The sequence below is a fragment of the Lycium barbarum genome, chromosome 7 (genome assembly GCF_019175385.1).
Source record: "Lycium barbarum isolate Lr01 chromosome 7, ASM1917538v2, whole genome shotgun sequence".
Taxonomy (NCBI): Eukaryota; Viridiplantae; Streptophyta; class Magnoliopsida; order Solanales; family Solanaceae; genus Lycium; species Lycium barbarum.
Window position 1 is genome coordinate 95910858 of NC_083343.1, and position 20223 is coordinate 95931080.

Consider the following 20223-nt stretch of genomic DNA (forward strand, 5'->3'; position numbering starts at 1 on the left):
CATTCAAAAGAAAAATAATAATGTTGATATTCGTATATCAACATTGGCATCGGCATTTTCCTCTTTAATCCTGCTTATTACCGTATTAGTCATCTTTTACTCTATTTTAAAATTAAGTACGTATATTAAATTACTGGTATTATAATTTATATAGGTGTATATATTTTTGGAAACTAATTGATACAAAGAAGCATATTTTAATTGATTGAAATAGAGGGGGGGTTAGAAATTAATTCATCTACCCAAAGATATTGGGCCATCTCACTAAACCAAATCAGCAGCCCAATATCCCCCTCAACCGCCCCAGCCCAATTCTCGCCGACCCGGCCCAAAACTACCTAAAAACCAGCCTAACCAAACAAAATCCCTAACTCTTTTTCCATCCCAACCAAACGATCCCCTAACTCCTTTCCCCTTCAACCAACAGCTAACCAAACGACGCCGCCATCCCACCCCGTCACGTCACTTCCATCACCTCGTCAGCACTACCACGCCGTCGGACCGCTGGGTTAACGTGGTCAGCGACGCCACTGGCCTCACAAGTCACATATTTCCCATCAACTCTCTCTCAATACAACAGATACAAGTTAGGATCGTCAGATTCTCGCTCTCAACGGCTCTCTTCCTTTCTAATCAGTCTGAAAAGGTAAGATTTTTCCTCCCTTCATCATCTCCTCTGTCAGAAACGTCTCTGAGGATTTTCCCACTTGTTTGAATTTCGAATTCTTGGCTTCCTTGAGAAGCTGTTCAGCTCCTAAATCTAGCTATAAATACAACCTTTTAGCTTTGTGTTGAAATGGGTTTTTGAAGGCTAAAGAAATCCCTCCTTTCGAACGAGCTTTTCAATTGGGAGAAAATCCTCTTCTCTTATTATTTTTTACAAGCTTTCTCAGTGGAAAACCTCCCTTCTTTCATTTTATGAGAACAAGGGAAAGAAATCACTCTTTACATTCTACTCTTTGACATAAAATATATTCCGAGAGGAGTTAACGAGCGGATTTGGCGACTCGACAACGACGAATCACCTCAGTTCGCTGCCCCGGAGAAGGTCAGTAACTTTCCTTTTCCCTACTTTTATTTTAGTCCAATGAGTGAATGCATAAATAATTGAACGTTGGTGTCGCTCGCCTAATTTTCTGTTTAGGCGTTTGTTACAATACTTGATGTTGCCATTTTATTTAATATAAATCATGTACGTGTAAAGGGCTACTGGAAAACTTAAAGTAAACTACTTAAGAGAAATATGGATTCGACTTGTCGAATATATGAATAACTATGTCCTCATCTAATTTTCCGCTTTTGCATCTATTATAACCTGTGTGTTGCCATTTTCACCATATAAAAGGTGAAAGGAACCAGATCGCTAATAGAAGTCATAAGAGTGAAGTTAGTTTGAATGAGTAATTAGGCGATTGCTTTGTAGTTTGAATGAGTAATTAGGCGATTGCTTTGGCTGTTTTGTTTCAAATGTTTCTTTATCCATATTTGGGAGGCTGTTTTGCTCTAATCTTTGTGAAAAACTAGTATGTAATCAGTGATAGCTTGCTAGTTGGTTTTAAAACACAGTCCATACATGTGGTTCTAGTAACTGTTTGTTTGCTGTTTTTAGCATGGTAATCCCCTTCGTCTCTCATCTCGCTTCAGTTTATAAAATTAAAATGTAGTCACTTTAATAATTCAGATTCCGTTCAAGTCTCTGTTAAGTGTGTGTAGAATATGTAATCTCGTCTCTGTTTCTCCTAAAATCAAGGTGTCCACAGGCTAGTACTAATCATGAGTTTATTTAAGGAAAGATATCATATATTTGGGGTTCAAATCTTTTTTCACTTGTAACTTGAATTTGCAATGCGTATAAACTTCCCTAATGAGTGAAAACTGGAATAAATTAGTTTGTAATCTGTTAGGCCTATGTTCTCAAGTTCTCTTTGCTTGAAAATACTTTTTTTTGGAGTATTAAACAAGGATTAGTTTAACAACCTTATTTCTATAATTAGTGCTTGATCTCTACAAAATATCATGTCATGATATTTAAAAAGGAAGTATGTATCGAAAGAATTTGTCTCATTTGAAAGCTCCTCCTAAAAAAAAAACCTCTCATGTATAAATATTCGTAAAATATCCAAGTTCAAGTCTAGTTTGCCTTTTATTTCAGTAGCTTCTCTGAATAAAATCCTTTTGTTTTGCCGGCTGAAAGTCAAGGCAAACCTTGGGTTTTGGTTTAGCATCCTCCGATAGTCCGCCATGCCTGAGGCTCTAGAAACCTTTTGACCTTGTGCGGTATCGAAAACTCGGAAAGTGGTAACCCCTTTTGTTGCCTGTGAATCATTGAACTTGATGTTTATTATTTGTAGGCAGCCTTAAGGCCCATTGTTTTTTTTAAAGCATGTTTGGTAGTTGGTATTTCTTTTACTTTCTGGCAAACTATTCCAAATGATCGACTTCTCTCTTAAGCTGAGTTATTTCCGAGATTCTTAACAGTAAGTGACTATGTCTTTACAATTTGTGAAATCAAGATACATTGATTTTATTTTGAAACTGTCTTGTATGTTCTTTCGCACCCAATATGTGAATCTTTGTCCTTCCTTGATATGTCAATATGTCTTTCGAAATTTAGACAAAATCAAGTCAATATTTCAAAACATCAAAACACTTTGTACTTTCACTTGTTGTTAGCTTGTTAAAAATATGTACTCCTAGATGCTTATTCTTCTTCTTCACCCTTCCTCTTCTTTGCATGACTTGGGGAGTTTCAAACCTCAAATGATATTGCATATCTGAGGAAGACATGCTGCTTGTTTGATGTGCTTATTGCTGAGTTTTGCTTGAGGCTAAAAGTTGCCACATTTAGAGTCATTAGCTACAACATTTAGGGCACTGCTCTTGCTACATTTTGAGTAAGCTACTGCTCAGTGTTGATTATTGAAATGAGCTGCATTCTGAGGCAATACGAGGAAAAGATATTGCTGTTATGTTTGTTGCAATTTTGTTATCGTGTTGGCTGCCATGAGTTGCTATATTCTTGACCATTTGCACCGCCTTTGGGATTTATTAACTGCGGCATTTTGGTGGTTCAGTGCTGCTGAGTTTCTGCTGCAATTTGGGGCCATTTGTTGCTTCATTTTTGGCCATTTACAACTCAGTTTGGGACTGATTTAGTGTCAGTATTTTGGTTGAATGTTCACTGTATTTTGGGGCTGAAAATGCCATCTTTGAGTGATTTAGTTGCTGTGGGCTGCACTAAAGGGCTGAGTTTTCGCTCTATTTTGAGGCTCATTCGGGGTTGAAACTGCTGCTATATTTAGCTAGTTGTTGTTGAGATTTTGAGCCAAGTTTTGGGAAGCTTTGAGGTCATAGGCTGTTGGTTATTAAAGACAAATGGTTGCTGCATTTTGGGGAGGAAAAATGCCACACTTTGACAATTTGTTTGCTGTACTTGAGACTTCACTTTGCTATGTATTTTTGGGCTGTTGTTTCTAGAGGGAAGCCTACTTCTCTGCTGCATCTTGGGGCCATGGGCTGCTGTATTTTTGAGTTAAATCGTTGCTACATTTGGAGGCAACTGCTGCTGCATTTCTCTAAGCCAAACCCTGCACTTAATTGCAGCGCGTTGCCGAGTTACTGTCCTGTTTGACAAGAAAACAAATGCTGCACTTTGACACTCATTTTTCTACTAATGCCTTGATTAATCTGTTGCTATATATTGAGGAGTTATTGCTGAATATTTTAGGCCAATTGCGTTACATTTATAAAGGCAATGTCACTACTCTTTGGGTCATTTTGTTGTCTTTAAAGGCATGGACTAGTTGCTACGTTTAAGTCCCAGTTGTCTGATGAAAAATAGTTATTGTTATGTTGCTCGATGAGCTGCCTTCCTTCTTTAAAAGGAACAGGCTGCCACTTGTGATGTCCACCTGATTTGAACAGATGCTACACTATGGGGCCGACGAAAAGTATCTAAACTTGAGGCCACAATTTAAAAGAACATATTTCTCTACTTGATGAAAATTTACTGATTTGAATAGATACTTAACTTGAGCATGCCTAGCCCGGAAAGGTTATCCATCGGCTTAGGCAGTGATGATCTCACGGTTATATCACGAGGTAGGAACCAACATGCGCTTGGCAAGGCAACTAGAATGGCCACTAGTATGTAGCCGCGACATGATTCAGGTTCCTTTGCCATATTCGGAACCGTGAGTCTGAGCCTCCGTAATCAAAGCTCTCAAAGTTTGATACGAGTCCGCGGGATATTATTCATGTTCCTAAACGTCACCCTACGGGGTGGCGTATCATTTTTTCTAACATTTTTCTTTCATATTTTTGCGAGGTACAAATAACGCGAGGCAATAGAACAACGATGTACCAAAAGTTGAAGCGAAGAAATTTGGAAGCACAACATGTTTGGCCGAAGAACTAGAAAAGGGGCAAATAGGGCTCAAGTCTTAAACCTTATTTATTTCTATCTAAATTTATGTATCCAAGTTTTACATGTATATTTGGATCTATAACAAATTGCTAACCTATTTATTTTGGTTTTCCTTCTTAATCCAGTTGAAACCCGAAGCTTGCCAATTGGGTATTTCGCGATCAGTTAAAGTTAAGATTGATTTAATTTCCTATTATTACTAGTGTTGAGTTAATGGCAGGTCTAAACTTTAACGAATCAATTCTCGAGCAAGAACAAATGGTTTTTCTATCATTGTGGCCCAAATAATTGGCGCAAAGGTATTCTCTTTACATGGGATATAAGTATATCACATACTAATCCTCCCATTGTTATACTATTCTATACAAAAATACATCATAAATACATGTGTATCACATGCATACTCAACTACTTTTAGAAATAAACATACACATATATCTTTTACATGCACATACTCTCACTAATCATTTCTATACATGAATGCATTTATTTACATGATTATAATGACTTTAAAATTGCTATTTGTATGAATCATCTTAGGAAATTAGTCCCTTTAGCAGTTCTTTAAAACAGGTAATAATAAATAAGAAATAGATAAACAATCCCCCTTTAGTGTTAATTAAACTAAGTTTAAAGACTGTTCTCGGACAGGCTCTGAGGGATGCTTAATACCTTCCCTTTGGGGTAAATAAAACCCTTACCTAGAATCTCACAGGTTTCAAAGACTAAAAAATGGAGTTTAATTTTTATAAATGGTTTCCTAATATTAACTAAAATTAGGTGGCGACTCTGAAAATTTACAAAACCAGAGGAAACATAGTCATAAGTTGTGAACTAGTTTTAACTCGTTAAAAATAGGGCATGACAGGTACCAAGGTAAACATCAGCACAAGTTTTCATTCTCAGACAGATGGCCAGGCAGAGTGCACTATTCAGACCGTTGAGGACATGTTGAGCATGTGTCCTCGACTTTAAAGGTAATTGGGATGATCATTTTCCACTCATTGAGTTTTCTTATAATAACAATTATCATGCTAGCATCAAGATAGCACCGTTTGAAGCTCTGCATGGGCAAAGGTGTATATCACCCATTGGGTGGTTTGAAGTTGGTGAAGCAGAGTTGTTAGGATCAGATTTGGTCTATCAGGCTATGGAAAAAGTAAAGTTGATTCAGGAGCTTTTGGGAACGGCTCAGAGTTGCCAAAAGTCCTACACATATGTGGGACGTAGAGACTTAGAGTTTTAAGTTGATGATTGGGTATTCTTAAAGGTTTCACCTATGAAAGGTGTGATGAGATTTGGCAAGAAAGGAAAACTTAGTCCTAGATACATTAAGACCATACAGAATCCTGCGAAGGATTGGTTAAGTGGCTTATGAGCTTGAATTTCCACAAGAATTAGCTACTGTGACCCAGTATTGAGAAAGTATGTGGGAGACCCGTTGTTACTTGTTCCTGCTGACACTATAACGGTTAAGGATGGTTTATCCTATAAAGAGATCCCTGTAGCTATTCTTGATCATCAAGTTCACAAGTTGAAGACTAAGGAAGTTGCCTCAGTAAAGGTGTTATGGAGGAGTTAGAAAGTTGAAGAGGCTACATAGGAAGCTTAAAATGACATGCAATCTGGATATCCGCATTTGTTTGAAGAGAAAGTAGAAAACGTTCAACGTAAATACCTTCCCTATCCATGTTATGTCCCTTACGTATTCATGCCTCACGTTTCACGTTCACGTTCATGTATCATTTACTCATGTCTCATGTCCTAGCGCTCATGCTTTCATTAAACCATGACATGTTAATTCAGACTCCATATTCCATGTCATGTTTCCTAATGTTCTTGTAGTCAAGCCATGTCCAGTTGCATTCTTAGCCATGACCTATCATTCGATGACGAATGATCTCAAGGAGGAGATATTTGTAACACCTCGTACCTTCTAACTGAACTATATTCATGAATCAAGGACTTAGAGTGTTAGGGTTAAAAATCTTATTTAGGATCAGTGATTGACTTTTTACGTCATTTGTATGGGTCGTACATTCATGTACGGGCCGTACTTGACAATGTACCTCACGAGGAGAAAATTTGAAGTTCCTGGAATTTTCCATTCCAAGTACGACCACAACGTACGGGTCGTACATTGATCACGTACCTCACAGGAGAGAAATCCCCAGTTTGTTGATTTTGCCATTGAGGTACGACCACATTGTATGAACCGTATATTCATGTATGGGCCATACATGGTGTCCGTACAATTCCCGACTTAGTGAACAGTATAAATACGAGATTTCGGTCTTTTATTCTATTTTTCATATTCCCAATCCCTAGTACGAAGGTTTTCCTCTCCCACCATTGAAATGCACCAAGTTAATCCTATTGTAAGCCTTTCAAGTGAATTCTAACATATATTCATGAATTCTAGATAGAAAGTCATTGTCTCTAACCTAGGGTTTTCAAGAAAACTCATCTCAAGGTTCAAGCTTTTGGGTTTCTTCTTCAAGTTTAGATTATTACTACAAGTTTTAGAGAAAATAAAGTATGTAGGGCTTCTATCCACGTGTGGGAATATGTAGGGCTTCTATCCATGTGTGGGAATGTTATTGTTCTTCCCGCCACCACATTCATCCATGATAATACGAAGTTTCACTAACCTAAGGTTTCTATTCTAATTTATGATGACCCTAAGTTACATGTATCATGGTATACCATGTTTGTATTACTAATTCCTTATTGTATTGTTGATATTCCATTTTGGTTATTAGGAATTAGTCTGTGATCCATGAATACCCATGTCTAGAATTCCATAGGTTCTTGAATGCAAGTTACGATTTATTATGCTAAACTCCATGAAATCTTACATGCTCTCATGTTTTACAATTTATACTAAATATCTATGTTTGTGATAATGTAGTAATAGATGGGCTTCTAAGTCAATTATATCCATGTTCATGTTTTGGGAGTTGCATAGATTACCGAGAAGGTTTAATACCTGAAACTACGTATGCCACCGTAGGATAAGGATCGCTCCGCCCAGTTAGGACGATTCCTTCATGTCACCCATTGCGGGTTATTGGATCCATTCATGTCATGTTCATGTCTCGTACCCCGGTAAGATGTGAGATGGACTGATCGGGCAGAGATCAAACGCCATGTGTTCACGTGGTGGTTACATGTCGATTATACTAAGGCTCTCCCACTTAAAATGTTTTACTCATGTATATACATGTCAGATGATGCTCGTGTTCATGTTCAACTTACAGTCTCAGTTTCAGTTTCATGTGCTATGCTTGTTCATTCAGTTTTTTTATATACTAGTACAATTCAAATATATTGACATCCCTTTATTGCTCGAGGCCTGCATTTAATGATGCAAGTATTGACTTACAGGATGACGGATCAACTCGTTAGGACTTTGCTCGTATCAGTTTTTGGTGAGCCCCATCTCATTCGGGGTTTTTTCATTATTTATATTTCATGTTCATGTTAGTATGCAGTCAAGGTATACCCGGGCCTTGTATCGGTTAATAGTTTAGCAGTTACACTCATGTCAGAGGTTTCATAGACTAGTTTTGCATGTCATGTTGGATACTCAGTTTTGGTTAGCCTTTTTGGCTACATATTTATGTTGTTATGCATTTATGTTTTAAACAGGTATTTTCAGTATTACTATGATATCCCGTGCTTATTTAAACTTTATGACTTAATTTACATTCTACATCTCTACATGTCCCATGTTTATTCAGCAAGTCATGTGGTTCGCTTGGACACATGCAGCAATGTCATGACCCGAAACGAGTGTCGAGCGGGAACCCACACATTCCCCCCCCCCCCCCCCCCCCCCCAACTTTCTCCCCGATGGACGAACCCTTCCCTTACCCAACATACAATCTATCAATGAGGAAGAATAATATAAATGTTAATAAGTCTCAAATATCATATTAAAATAATAACTGCGGAAATACATAAACTACCCAAGGAATCTGGTATGAATAGTACAAGAGCTTCTAAATATACAACTTGAATGAAAGTTACAACCATAACCTGAATGCAACTTCTATTTAGAATGAGAATTTAACAGAAAAGTCTAGATGAACTCCATGAGATCCTTGAAGGCTTGCTGAATCTCGCTCAAGTACTTGGAACAAGTCTACACCCCGTAAAGGATGTAGCAAGAGTAGTATCATTACAAACAACACGTACTAGTAGGCAACATAGGCCCACAAAAATTAGCTAACATATACGAAAGAAAGAAACTGAAAGATAGTTAGATAAGCAGTCCAAATGCAGTCACTAAGCACAACCACGCAAGTCTTGCAATAATGTGAACCATTCTAGATCTCAGTAGTCTACAGTCATAGCCTAGGTGGAACCTCTGGCCCTCGAATCCATCAAGTGCTTAGGTAAGTGATTAACAAGCACGCAACATCTCAAATAAATCAACAACCAAGTAATCAAGGCTAAATGCACCATGCAATACAACATAATAACAATCAGAATCAGAGATGTGAGTAATATGAATACGTGTGCGATGCATGCAATGCACTGGCCAACTGTCTCATATTGTACACACATGCTACGGACGGAATATCTTCACGTCTTGATAGTCATGACCCATGGGGGACTCGCGAGATCCATATACTTTGTTGCGGCGTGCAACCCGATCGAATATGTATATATGTTGCGGCGTGTAACCTGATCCTATATATATGTTGCGGCGCGCAACCCGATCCAATACGTGTGAGTGTGTGTATATATATATATTGCGGCGCGCAACCCGATCCAAATCTATAGGTTCAAATGAATGCATGAGGTGCATAAATACAAGAAATCCATGAAATCAGTGAATATGCTATGAAGATCAGTGTTTTAAAAGGCGGGGGTGTAAGGCGGGGCGTTTTACATATGCTTCGACAAGACGTAAGCCTTGAGGCACGGGGCGTAAGCCCCATGGGTATTTAATTTTTAGTATTTCTTAAAATAATATAATTACAATAAATATTTTTAAATAGGTAAAATTACATAATAAAATAAAAGAAAACTGTAAATAAATGAAATATATATATATATCAAGAGCGCGCGCGCGCTTGATCCTCACAAAAAAATGATCAAAGCAATGCATTATACACCGCTTATAAGTTGTAATTATATATAACATTTCAAAAACGAAAAAAAAACATAGTTTCTTAAAACACTATTACTATCATACTATTCATTTTATCTCCATATAAGCAAATAATCAATAAAATTTATCAATATTACAATTAAAACATAACTTCTTCATGAACAAAAAATAAAATTATATGATAATTCTGATACATAGGACTTATGACCAATGACAAGTGAAAATGTACAATTCCGCTATGTGTTTTTTTTAAAAAGAATTAAGTGATATTCACCCTCACGACGTTCTCAAATAGTAAATATCCAATACTACGACTTGATGTATGAGTTACACCCAATCTTCTATTTCTATAGATGAAAAACTATTAAGTATCATTATTTTGTTAAACAATTATGAGGGAGAATGATTTTAATTAAGGAATTTAAAATATAATTTGTGTAAGAACTGTTAGGCGAGCCCTTGGTGTTGGGCGTTAGGCGTGTTTAGGGCGTACAGTTGGGCGCTTAGGGTGTAAGCCTCATAGGAACTAAGCCCCGCACGTTAGCCCCAGGGCGTTTTGCCACTGCCCTGCCCCGAGGTTCGCCTCGGGGCGAGTCATGACACTGCCTTTTAAAACAATGATGGAGATCACAACATCATATGTCAATCAACGCATAAATAATAAGGACAAGCCCTCCTAATCATACTACATATAATCCTCCGCTCCGGTAACAACCTCAGATCACAGATTCTTATCTCTATATCACAATCTAATAAAGACATGGGATGCTTTCTTTCTCACTTATCATTATCAGCACCAAACACATGTAATATCAATGTATCAGGAAATGAGGATGAATGCAATGCAAAATGACAATATCAATATCAAGTCAAGTCCTTCCCTTTACCCATGATAATGTCAAGATGAGTGAGAGACAGTCGTACCATAATAACAATATGGCAACTAAGTAATGAGTCCAATATCACATATATGGCAACAAACCAATACACAACAAGAGGCAACGATTACACATGAAGTATGGAAAGCATGTCGTACACTTCCTCAGCCTCAATTGACACATCCATCCAAAAAGTCCTCAGATTTATATTATAATATGCGGTTCAACATTCCAATTATCATTAACAACAATCCACTTTCATATGACAATGAGATAACACGAGGGAGAAGGGCAAGTATGTCAGTCACAAGAATATCACGCATACCTAGTAGGGCAACAGGCCCAATCATAACAATCATGGCGACGAGCCCACATAGTCAATCAATAATACCAAGCTCATCATATCCATCCAACCTTCATACCTGAAGGCTTAACATGCTTTATCGGTAAATAAATAACTTCTACATATGCTTCGCTAACTGAAGTGTAACCGAAAGGTAAGCCATAACCTACCTGGCAACCGAGCGGGAGCCACGAACAATCAAATCTTCACCCTGCCTTTCCTGAGAGCCTCTAAGCAATCAAAGTCTATCCATTATCAAATTCTAAGTTTGAAATAAGAAACAACGATACCCATATTGGCATACTATCTTTTAGTTCAAAACCAACTAAGGGAAAAAATGGGAAACGGGCCCACAAGGGAAAAAAGGTGAAATTGGTAACCCAACTGTTACGGTTCATTTTTACACGGGTGCATAAAAGATACTAAGAGGTGTTGATGCTCTAATTGGATTTTAGTCGCCACCTAATTTATTAAAGGAAAACTAGGAATACCGAGTAAAAGATTTTTCAAGCAAAAGAGAAATCTTTTTGGTACCAAAGTTCAAGGTAAGGGTTCTGGTGATCCCTTAGGGAAGGTTTTACGCACCCTAGTATTAAAGATCCGTAGAATACAGTTGACCTATGTGCTTCAATGTGTGATTAATGCATTTATTTGCTAAGATATTTAACTTTTCACAAAACTGTCATTCATTTTTATCATGAACTCAAGAAACTTTTTGGCAAAAAGTCCCCTCAGAAAAGGGGATTTTGGGCTTAAAAATCCGCATAAATGTTTAACTCACTTTATTATCGGACTAGGACACACTGGGGATTTCTCCTGAGTAGAGTCACTACTATTCTAGTCCTAATAAAATGAGTTTAGTACTTATGGGCTTTGTCCATATAAGTAAGAAAATATGGAGTATATCTCCGATTTATATATATATATATATATATATATATATATATATATATATATATATATATATATAGAGACACATATTAAAAATAGGAATGTTTGTTAAGTCCAATTTATTCATTTGAAGCCCGTATCAAGTCAATCCATAATCCAGTCCAGATTTCGTCCTCCTCAAACTTGGCCCAAATAGGTTTTCTTTTGTTTTTTTTGTCCAACAAAAATGCAAATTTGAAGATAACCTATTTTCAACTCAGTTTCAATTTAAAGAAAATTGTTAAACAATTTATCACTTAAATCATGGGCTTAGGTGTCACGACCCAACCAGAGGGCCATCACGGGCACTCAGAACTACCCTACCGAGCACCTTTTAGCATACTCTCATAATCATATCAGTGAGCCACATGGCTAACTCATAATTCCCATGAACTTAATGACCCAAATTCCATCGAACATAGGCATCTTTATATAAACATCATTAACTATGCCTATATATATACAAGCCGGGAAGGCTATCAAAATGATATATAAAATATGAACCGACAAGGCTATGGGATATCTAGCTATATATAATACATCTGTCTACGAGCCTCTACATGGAGTATGTAATATTATAAGGACGGGACAGGACACCCCCCCCCCCCCATGCCCATATATGTAGACAAAAAGAATAATACCAACTACTGCAGCCCCGGATCAGATGAAGCACTTCTATGCAATCTCTGATGAAGTAGCCTAAAGGTTTGGTCTGTCTCCCTGTAACGCAACGTCCACAAACAAAAGGACATCAGTACGAACAATGTACTGAGTATGTAAGGCATAAATAGTAACATGATGAAAACATGAAGATAACATAAGATAAAAAGAGCAATTTATACCCCATACACTTTTAACGACGATTGTTATGCAATCTTAACCTTTCTCTAGAGAAAGCATTTCATACATATACATATACTATAATATACCCGACTATGTACGTTTGGTGTCACCCATACCCGGCCATAGCAAGGCTCGGTATTGTCCATACCAGACCATAAAAAGGCTCGGTATTGTCCATACCGAACCATAACAAGGCTCGGTGTTCTCCATACCCAACTACAGTGGTGCGCGCGCAATAGATATCGTGCCCGACCATATAAGATTGATGTCACAAATAACTATATAACATGAGTATCCAAATGAGGCATTACAACTCTATCGGGATGACATAAAGTCGGTAAAACCCCGATTTCCATTATGGAATCACAATCATCATCATCATCATCAATTACGGATAACTTAGATAGATTCACAATAGGCAAATCATGCCTTTAGAAAGAAGGGTTAGGCTTAACATACCTTTACGTCTTCTTAACTACTTAACGTTCTCCTCCAAAGTCCGCAAAATCTACATTCAAGAGGATTCACACTAAGGTTAAGTCTTGAAAACACTCTGAAGTTCAAACTAGTGTAATTAATGAACTAACGAAATTTGGGCAGCATTTCACCTATTTTGTCAACTTCCACCATATCACAAAACAACTCCCAAACAACAACAGCAGCATCCACAATATCATAATCAAGAAGCTATATTCAATTTAGTCTCAAATTTTGCAAAAACCCCTTTTCAATTTCATCTCATAATCATCTTCTTCACTCCAACACTTTATGACTTCTCCACTTTAATTCTTTTCCTTTCCAAGAGTTACTAAACCTTTACATCAACGCAATCATGTAAATAATAGGAAGAACATACCTTATAATATAGGAACTTCGCCTTCCTCAACTCCTTTCAAGACCAAGTTTATCACAACTTTGAAGAGAAGCAAGAACAATCACCTTCCATGGATTATCTTGGGGTTTTGATGTTGATCTTCTCTCTTAATGATATGGAAAGGTTTGGAATGTTATGGAACCCTCAAGAACTCTCTAGAAGTGTGGGGAAATAAGTATGAAAGGTTAAGATAAAAATGGGGTCTTTTGGGATTTAAAAAGGTGGCAAAGTCGCCCCCCCCCCCCCCCCCCCCCCGGCATCAACTTGCGGTGGAGATGCAGCTCAGCATATGGGATATATGGCCAATCTCCCCTTCTCTCCATGGGGTGGAGGTTAGGCAGTGGGGGCTGCCATTTTGGTGAGTTTTCTGCCCATATGCAGCCTAGCATATTGAGTACGCGGCCACATATGACCCCATTTTCCCCGATTTCGCGAGAATGCGCTCTTTTCGATTCGTTTGACCTCCAATCCTTATGGAACCTTCTTGGCACTTGTTTAAAACTTCATTAACCATATAAGGCACCCTATAGATCCCCTCAAGGTAATTCTAAGCAATGTATAACTCAACTAATATGAAATCTTCCTAAAACTTGACTCAGTTCTTCCAATCTCTCAACAAACTTACTTCTGTCGTTTCGTATGACTCTGGAACTTTAAGGTACACACTTAAAGTTATCAAATACCCTCCTTAACCTTATAAGGGCTTCATGTCCACTTTAGGCTTGTGTTAGTTTACTCATAATGCAAACGACACGTAATTTCCAAGATGTAACATTAAGACCCAAAATTCATTACTTGGTCACTTTTAAAGAATCATTTAGCCTTATTCTTTAACACTGATTCCGTATCCCATTTTTTACACTTAGCCGTAGTATCACACCAGTTTTAAAAGTTAAAATCAAGATTAAGTTCCAATTTCATGCAAAGTCAATCATCGTCCGAGTTCTGAAAAAGGTTTTAGTGACTTCCTAAGTTATTAAGTGTTGATTTCCTATGTTCTACACATGCATAAGGGTTTCAATAATTTCACATGTTTACAATTACACCTTTACACAGAAAAATTGAAATAAAAGGGGGAGGGTTAGGCTAGTAAGCCTACCTAAGCCCACCAGTTGGCTATTTTCACCCATAGCTGGGCCTTTACCATTTTCACCCATGGTTGGGCCTTCAAAGTATCAATATTTGCTTCCCTTTCCAATCGGACTCGATAGAAGAAGGGAGGTAGGGCCTCAGGCCCAATAGGTTTCAAATGCGTAGAAGACGCCCCCAAATGGCCCGGTATGCAGTCACATAAGGCAGAAAGAAGATAAAATTAGGAGATGTTCAAAGTTTATATGCTAAGCCATATAGGAAAACTAGCCATAATCATCTATAGACATACATGCAATCACATATTCAGTTTATTAAGTCAATACTACATGGGAATTGGGCCTAGACACAGATGGTCTAACTAATTTAAAACGTGCAGGAGACAAAGAGAAGAAAAAGAAGTAGAAGGCCTAAATACTAGTTCAGAAAAAGGGAAAACAACAAAGGTAAACAAACTAAGGCCCAATTAAGGCAAGCAAAGACATTCAACAAAAATCCATACTCTTTAAACACATAGGCATATTATAATACGAGATACACCTTTTATACATCAAGTATACCAATCCACATACACCAAAGGGCATACATGACCTTCGAGTGTACTTAACATATTTGGGATATACCTTCATTATACACATTTTATGCTTGCACAGATCATTATGCCAATTCAACAAGAAAGACTTATCATACCACCATATATCCAAAGAAATTCTAGTACCATTTACAAGACATCAACAGTGGTATACCTCACATATACTTCAGTATACAGGTCCTTAAATACCAAAAGTATACATGAGCTGTATACTTTAAATATACTTGGGTATACCTTATGCATTTTGAAAGATCATTTTTCAACTCAAATAAGACATGCTTGGTTTTACTTTATGCACTAGACCTTCAATCAGAGCGTATTGAGCTCACATACCAGAGGGAAAAAGTAAAGATGTAATAGATATGATAGGCAGAGTTCATACAAGAGATAGCATAAAAACAGTGAGGTGCTACATGCTTTAGATATGCATTATTCATGGTTTTGTTTACATATATCCTACTTGTTTCACTACTTAGGGGGTCCCATGAGGTGTGAATTCATATGAGGGAACCCCAACAGTATAGAACAAGGGAGACTAGGATGAGTTTGACTAGAAACTCAAAGCTTTCTCACCCCTCTTCTTGACCCTAGGTAAGTCACTCCCATGGTCACTCAACCTCAAGTGACAGCCTCTTATAGTTTAACTGTGCAACATACAAATCCTTAATTTAGGTCACATCAAGTATGATGGTTTAGACAGACAATAAATAGAAGTACATATGTAAGATCTCAGGAATCTAATTGCAATAAAGGTCTTTGAACAGAACTGAATCAGTCATGAATAGGCAGAGGTGCAAACAGGATAAATAGGCAACATCAAATAGTTCATTTCTTGGGACAATCTTATATGATCATAGATAACTAGGGCAGGTATACTTTTCATAAGTGTTTTAACTGGATAAGTAGACATATATCACAACATAGTGCTAATCAGAGCTAAAGGGGCATTGACATACTTCCATATTCACAAACAACTTTCATGCAACATTTAACTCAAGAAAATAGTTTAAATGACAGATATACATTTAATCAAATAGGATCATTTAGCTACTCATGTCCCAACTAACATGCTTCATGGTCAAAACAAGGCAAGACAAGTATGGATGGACCTTTTAAAATTATGTTTAACATGCTACATGTCCATAGCAAGCAGAGGACAATATAGGATTCAAGCCAGTTCACGCCAGAGTTTTTGGACTCAAGGAGATCACAGGCTCAACCAACTAAGTCCAAAGCCAAACAATACAGGGTAACAACATGCTTTTAGACCCTCCTACTCACAGGAAAGCAGCAGACTCAAACAAACTAATCCACAGAAGCATTTTCAATAAATTGCATTGGGGCAACATATTTAGACTTCTAGAGCTTTATGTAACACATTAGTGACAAGATCTAAGTGATTTGAATATAGGCAGGCTATCACTGGAGGTTCAGATTATAAACATAGTTATCAGGCGCACAACATAGTTCACAAGGTCCTTTAATATCACAAGTAAATCTTAATAGGTACAATACTCAGATAAACATGGCTTAAAGCAGCAGACGTCAGGTTCTTAAGACAACAAAGACAAATTCAAGCAAATGACAGCAAACATAGCTTCAACATGGAAAAAAAAAAGTAAAACAAGCATGATATCAAAAAAACTGTCCATTTATATACTGAATCTTCCTAAATTAGTTTTAAACTGGGTACTATACAAGAACTAAATTGAAATACTCTTTAAACATGACCAAGTTTACCCAAATTAACACATAATACCTAAACAAAACCAAACACTTTAATACTAACAGCCCAATTCTCACACTACTTAACCTACATGAACAATAAACTACTTAACAGAATGATGAATCAAACAACTACATTATATACTTAAACTAAAATAGGAAATGAACTAACAAACGCATATTAATCACATAATCAACAACAAAACAATTTAAAACAAATAAACGCTACAAAAATAAAAGGGAAAGAAGATTACCTTTCTTGTGTGCAGTCTTGAATAGAGATTGAACTTGGAAGACTTCTAGACCTCCTTTCGTTAACCACAAATTGTTCAAAAGCCACAGAAACCCACACAAGAACAGAAAACAAACTTTAAAATTTTGACAAGAACTCAAACTCTTAAAGTCTCAAAGCAAAATGCTAAGAAACTTAGGTATTTCGAGTATTGTGTGATTATGTGATAATATTCAGTGTGTCCGTCTAACAAAGTGACTTAGGTGTTCTATTTATAGACCCCTAGTTCTACGAAACCCTAGCTCAATTTCGATGTGGGAGTTTTTGCAATTTTCAGAATTGCATCTCTCAATAACACATCCAATGATCAGGAATCGCGTGAACAAGCAAATCAAGGGTCAGATTTGGCCAAGAAATAGTGATTCTATAAGAATCTTCAAGAACCAATCAAAAACCCATGATTTCAAACAATGCAAACAAAAACCATTAATGATTTATAGAGTTTGACCGTTTGATACACAAAAAAGCAAAAGAAATAGAGAGAGGGGAAGGGTTATACCGTGTTCGTGTTGCGTTTGGTGAAGAAATGGCAGAAACAATAAATGCGTTACTCCGCAAAGTCACACAGACCTGGAGAAAGCAAAATATCTCTACAAACATGCCAAAAATGGCGATGAATGACGTAGGAGAGGTAGGGACACCGCGGTAGCTAGGGTTTGGTGTAACCCTGAGAGAGAAATTTTTTAAGTGGTCGTTTGGCATCTGAAATGAGATTGGGGTATTACCCGCTTCCTATTTGAGCTCTGGGCCTGGTCGGTCCTCTATTGGACTGCGCCTAGCCAGAAATTAAAAGACTTAAAGGGGTTGTATATGCATATATACACTTATATACATGATATACATGTATATGTTTTTTGTATATGCGTATACACATCAACACAAGCTTAATAAATAGCCACAAAGTAAATCAATTAATTTTAAACACCTTAATTATGGCCAAGACAAAATTTAACAAACATTTAAACAATTAACCAACACGGTTAGTTATGCAGATGAGTTTGACTCTAAACCATGAACTTGATTGACTCTAAACCATGAAGTGGGTTTCTTCAATTACGGCCATACCCTACATAATCAAACAATTAAAGATTGGTTTTACACTAATAACCTTAATTCTAATAGCCTTAATTAGACTTAAACCATGAAATTGGTCGTTCCAATTATGACCATATTCATCTTAATCAAACAATTAAGGCTAGTTTTGCGATAATGACCTCGACTGACTTAAACCATGGAAATGGGCTTTCAATTTAGGCCAAAATTAAGCAACAATTGATTATTTCAATAGTAGTCACTATTGATTACATAATAAACAATTTATGGAATTAACCATAATTAAATACTCAATTAATTATGATAAATTCTAATAAATTGAATATGCAAAAATTTAGAATTGAGGGGTAAAAAGAGTAATTCATTTAATTAATCAAATTCCTTGAATTAAATGGAGTGAAATGGTTGTTAATTGATTTATGATAATTTAAACAATTAGGTAAATAATTGTCTTAAATTATCTTCTTGATTAAATTTACCAAATGCTCTATATTAATTATAAAAATGTGTAAATTAATTTCTGAATGTTATATAATATTACTGAAATTATTTTGTCAAATGAAAAGGCAAAATATTATCAAAATAATATTATAAAATCATTCAGACTTGTAGAAAATATATATTTCACTCCGTTCGATATCCAAAGACTCTGGGTAATTAAAATAAATTATGCGAGGTCAAAAATTAGATGTCAACAACTGCGCCTTCAGTGTTCGGGAATGGCAAGGTCATCCCTGAGCAACAAAATTTGACTAACCCTAATTTTTGGCTGACCCATTTTCATATCACCTCGCATTTTTATGCAATTTCAAATATGTGGTCGGACCTTGGCTTCTGGGTTTCCTACATATCTCAGGTTTCATGAGAACTCAGGCCATTTGTAGTTAGATTCAATTATGACTTCTAAATGCAAGAAATCTCGGATTCCCTAGTTACAAAATTGGGAGATCCGGTGTGATTGGTCAGAGCTTGACTGACTCTGGTATTGAGTCCGCCTACATATCCCTCTTCTTGGGAATCAAGTCACTTGTAGTTCGACTTGATCGGAGGAAAAGGATATCCCTTATGCGGGAACGCCTTTGTGTGTGTTCCAGTATACATCCAACCGGTTGCGGAATAATAAAAAGCAAAGCAGATAAGTAAATAAAACATTTTTGTGTGGCTGAGCATGGTGAGGGGTGATCTTCCAAGTTCTAGCAGGAGAGCTTAATTCTCATGGGCACCCTATCTCGACCGGTTATGAAAGAAAAAGTTCCATGTTTGCTCCGCATATGTCTGGATTTGATCTGATCAGCCTGCTCCATTTGGCGGATGTAAATCTGCTTCCACCTGCTGAGTAACATTGGTTGACGAACATTGCAGCCATCCAGCCGGATTTACATCGTCTTGATCTTTGGAGCGAATACTGCGATCATCCGACTGGTTTTACATCGGTTTACCTCTTGGAGCGAATGCTGCGGTCACCAGACCAATCTTACATCGCTTTACCTCTTAGAACGAATACTGCGGTCACCTTACCGGATTTATATCGCTTTACCCTCTTGATTGTACCCTGTAGCTTGTAAGAATTACCCTCTCGGCAGTTTGTACGAATGGCCCTTACGGTAGTGTTTCTATAAATGGCCCTTTTGGCATGTTTGTATGAAATGGCCTTCATGGCAGTGTTTGTATGAATGGCTGTCTTGGCATGTTTGTATGAATATGACCCTCTCGGCAGTTTGTATGAATAGCCCTCTCGGCTTGTTTGTATGCATATGGCCCTCTTGGCAGTTTGTATGAATGTGGACCTCTCGGCATGTTTGTATAAATATGGCCCTCTCGGCAATTTGTATGAATGGCCCTCTCGGCAGTGTTTGTATGAAATGGCCCTTACGGCCTGTTTGTATGAATATGGCCCTCACGATATGTTTGTATGAAATGACCATCATGGTAAATAAGAAGATATGAATGGCCCTCATGGAAACAAGAAAAAATATGCAATAACCCTCATGGAAAATTAGAAGATTTGAATAGCCCTCATGGCAACAAGAAACAATATGCAATGGCCCTCATAGAA

General features: G+C 37.1%; 1 long non-coding RNA gene across 1 annotated transcript; it reads left to right on the forward strand.

The window, feature by feature from the left end:
• Nucleotides 1-205: 205 nt before the first annotated feature.
• Nucleotides 206-4546, forward strand: LOC132603592 (uncharacterized). Its single transcript, XR_009568426.1, has 2 exons — nucleotides 206-646; nucleotides 987-4546. It is a non-coding gene; the product is annotated as an uncharacterized LOC132603592 (long non-coding RNA).
• The last annotated feature ends 15677 nt before the right edge of the window (nucleotides 4547-20223 follow it).